The sequence below is a fragment of the Athene cunicularia genome (genome assembly GCF_003259725.1).
Source record: "Athene cunicularia isolate RWA chromosome 4 unlocalized genomic scaffold, athCun1 chr4_part3, whole genome shotgun sequence".
NCBI lineage: Eukaryota > Metazoa > Chordata > Aves > Strigiformes > Strigidae > Athene > Athene cunicularia.
In genome coordinates this window covers 13,351,106-13,355,081 of record NW_020799100.1, presented here as the reverse complement: position 1 = coordinate 13,355,081, position 3,976 = coordinate 13,351,106, and the positions used below count along the sequence as shown (strand labels likewise).

The 3,976-nt window shown below is 46.0% G+C and overlaps 1 protein-coding gene across 3 annotated transcripts in view; it reads right to left on the bottom strand.

The window, feature by feature from the left end:
• Positions 1 to 3,970, bottom strand: part of HTR2C (5-hydroxytryptamine receptor 2C) — a 242,885-nt gene extending 238,915 nt beyond the window's left edge. For all 3 annotated transcript variants that reach the window (XM_026848406.1, XM_026848397.1, XM_026848405.1), the window contains exon 1: positions 3,506 to 3,970. The gene's annotated coding sequence lies outside the window, so the exon portion shown is untranslated. The remainder of the gene's footprint in view (positions 1 to 3,505) is intronic.
• Positions 3,971 to 3,976: the final 6 nt, after the last annotated feature.

Here is a 3,976-nt window from a genome sequence, read left to right as displayed (position 1 = left end):
GGGGGGGGAAGAAATCAGTCAGGGTTTTAAAAAAAAAATAAATTAAAAGTGACTAACCAGAGAAAATAACCTCCTAGAACAACAAACAATAGGTAGCAGCTGCCTCTTATCTTTGGGGTGGAAAGTCACTTGATACTTTTGCACCTCAAAACATTTTTACTTTGATGTGGTATAAAACCCTCTCTACAATACAGGTCCCTTTCTATGCATTTTCTAAGCAACTAAAACCTAGCACTCCATTTTGACTTTTATTGCTTTTCAGACCGGTGAGAGCCATATAATGATTCATCATTAAAGTAATCTTTAAGCAGCTTTGTTCCTATTTGTTGCTATATATATATTAAATAGAAATTGCTCTTTGAATTCACCTCTGAAGTCAGACTCAGTTTTTTATCTAACAAGAACGGTATCTCCAGTCATCATCTGAATGCAGCAAAGTGAAAAAACCTTTCGCATAAATATCTGCATTCACTAGGAGGAGGCTGATGCCACCACCTACTGTGAATGCATTTTATAAGTGGTACAAAGCCAGATAGATTTTAAATGCAGTAACAGAGTCTCCTAAAGATACTCCAAGCACTAACTGAAAGGCACAGTTGCATCTCTGACTCAACAGTTTCTGGACCACAGGCTTTGATCACCTGTAGCTAGTTTACAAGCAGAATCCAAAGCGTAAGAACTCAATGGTCACTGAAAGACTGCAGGCACCTAATGACTGGCCTTTGCTTACCTCCCCACCGAAACCAGGAAAATCACTCCCTGGCAAATAGTTCTTGAAGATTCAATTTATTCCCTTTGCATCTGTCTGTCACCCATTCTCTGCACCACCTGTGACTGCCGAGCAGTGCACAACTGGCCAGCTGTCCCAGTGTGGCTTGCCAGGTGCCGGACCTGATGGATAAAGCCAGACATTTGTCTCCGTAAAGGCAAACCCCACAGGGATCCCAGCACTGCTGCTGCCAGGTCACCACCGAGCCCAGACGAATGTCAAATTTAGCCCCATGTCACAGCAGAGCACCTGTGGGGGATGCCAAGAGTGCCCTGCCCTTGCTCTACGAGATGGGCAGTTATGTGACTCTCAGGCAGAAGAAGGTATCAGTACAGTGCGTGACACGCAATGCTGACCAGCCCCCATTTAATAAATTACAATTTTTAAAATTACCATTATTAACTCTAGCAAATAGCTCTCGACTTCCACATAATTAGAGTTTAATGCAAAACTTTATTACTGACCAGAAAGGCTGCTTAGAAATAATCAGTAGTTCAAATGTACCGGTTTGATTTTCTGAGTGGCTGTAAGGCACATATCCTCATCCCCTCTTTCAGACCACATCACACGTGAATAGGGTCCTACACTTTGCTGTTTTCGCAAAAGTATTTTTTTAAAAAATGCACTTGCTGGAATAGGGACACAAAAATGACCAGAATAGTTGCTGTCTGGCGAGCATCAAATTAATTTTGAATTTTGAAATCATGTTTGCAAGAAGCATTCTACTTTAATTCAGCCAGTTCTAATTGCCATTCTGCCCGTGTGCATATAGTAATAAATGGGATGACTGCCATATAATTTTTCTAGTATTTCCTGCACAGACAATTGGGTTATTTAATGCTCACCACCTTTTTAAGTGCTCTTCTAGAGAAAAGTCATTCAGATGGCCTTACACCAGTATTACACTGGTGAGACTCGACTGGGTGTTTGTACACTTGTGTTCTCACCTCTCTGAGTGAAGCCAGGAGATTTTTCTCCTCTTGGGAGAAACAAGTGTTGCTATGGAGCACTGCTGCCCAGATCTACCTAGTGTGTGAGTAAGAAGGGATCTTCTTTCCCAGGACAGAGAGGAGCAGATACTCCTCGGGCATCATCGCAGCCTCCATCCCTGCCAGGGGTTGTGGCTTCTTGATTTATACACAGCAACGAATCCACCAGATCCCACTTCTGCTGCTTCACCTCCACAGAGGTCTTGCAGAGCAGCACCTCTACAGGATCCCAAAAGAGGATGCAGAAGTGTCCTTTTCTTGCCAAAAAGGAAACTTGTTCTTGCCTGCATTTGCGCCCAAATTACAGACAAAACCAGGCATTCTTCTCCAGCCTTCCCTGTGAGAAATGTCAGTGCTGAGTCAAGCATAGCACAACAGCTCTGGGGACAATGAGGAGGCAGTAATAAATGCTCTGACCAAACCGCTCAGGTAGCAACACATTCCAGTCAGGAAGCCCTGACTGAAGAAAACAAAAGTGACTGAAAAGATTTACAGTGCAGAAGACAATCCTGCTCTTTTTCCTGAAGAGTGCAGTTGCGAATGACACATTCGTTCTACCAGGATGCCACAGAAACACTTCTGAAACTGTTACACAGCAATGGCACTGTTGGCTGTGCTGTCTCAATAGATCCGCAATACCAGAAACGTGCACAAACCTCTTTCCACGTGATCCAGACACATAATCCAGGCAACACTTACCTACTCTGCACAGCCACCTTTGCTTGGCAGGGCCTGCACTCACGCGCTCAGGAGCCAACACGCAAACATACATATGTAGGTCGACAAGGAGAACCAAATCAAATAGGTATCCATGCCCAACGCTGTGCTTTTCTAGGGGAAATTGTTTGAAGACTTCCCTTTCAGCTTAATCTTTAGAGTAAAGCTCCCACTGAAGGTCTCAAGACAAACCAAAACCGTGTGCCCACCAGCGAGAAAGGAACAACATTAGCTGCTACTGATTGTGTAAGGAATTTCCCAAGAAGACACCTTCCTAAACAAGCCTAAGGAAATGTGATGGCACTGGCAGTTTTTCTCTCCCAGGTATAGGTGTAAAACATCCTTAAGCAAAGGTTGCAGGCGGTAAAGCACAGATGATCAGAACTCCTCTCCACAGAACTGGGGAAGCAAAACACAAAAACCAGACTCATACACAGACTGCTTCTAAAACAGATTTCCTTCTTTACTTCTAAACACCAAGATCAACACTTAGGACCTTAAAATTCCCTTTCCTCATGTAAGAACACCTCTCTTTTTTTTCTTTTAGTGTAATTTCACTTCTCAAAAAACAACCAAAACCCACCTCCCTGTCAGGAGCGTTTTCTCCCTCCACGTCCTCCCCACGTCCACGGGAGCAGAATAATGGGACCTGTAGAGTGCACTGTGTCCCTGTTTCTGAACCGAAGCATAACCTTGTACACTGCAGCCAACCCCTTCAAAAGGTCATATGCCAAGAAGCAGCAAAAGCTCCCAGGTGCATTCCACAGAGACCAAGGCAAGTTTGTTCCAATTAAGTGCAACAACTTTATTGCCAGTCATGAAAGGTATCGCTCGGGTATCCTTTGCAGTTTCCTCCCTGGGGCGCACACAAAAACTACACACACGTATTTCTCTCTGGCATTAGGCTGCAAATTAAACCCCGTTTCCACCGAGAGATTTCTTTTTTTTATTATTTTACAGCCCAGGCTGAGGAGAGGACTGTATCCCCCCGACAGAGCTCACGGCATATTGCACAGGCAGCAGCACCTACCTCAGGGAGCCGACAGAGCCAGCAAGTCAAAATAATTCCTCTTGGATGGAGACATTTACCCCAGCTCAGACAGCCGGGGCTCTGCTGCCATGCCGGGCGGTTCGGACACGCCAAGAAAGCATCTTCTGTGAGCAGCGCGGCTTCTCTCACCCACCGAACTGCAGCAGCGGCAGCCTGGGAGAGCAGCAGCAGTTGAATTGCTGCACATGTATCTCTGCAGATTATTTCCTGCTCGAACACTTCGCGTAAAGGCAGATGCACTTAACCCTCTGGAGGCCTGTGTCTCTGTCCCCCCTCGGCAGGGGTGGGCGAGCGACTCCCAATATTCTGCGGTGAGGCCGGAGAGGAGTGACTGGAGATACACAGGGCATCCTCCAAGAAGTAGTCCCAACCTCGAGTTAGTTGCAGTAGTCACTTTGCGCTGGGGGAGCCAGGCGTTCCCGCGGCAGCCCCCAGCACCCCCGGGCAGGC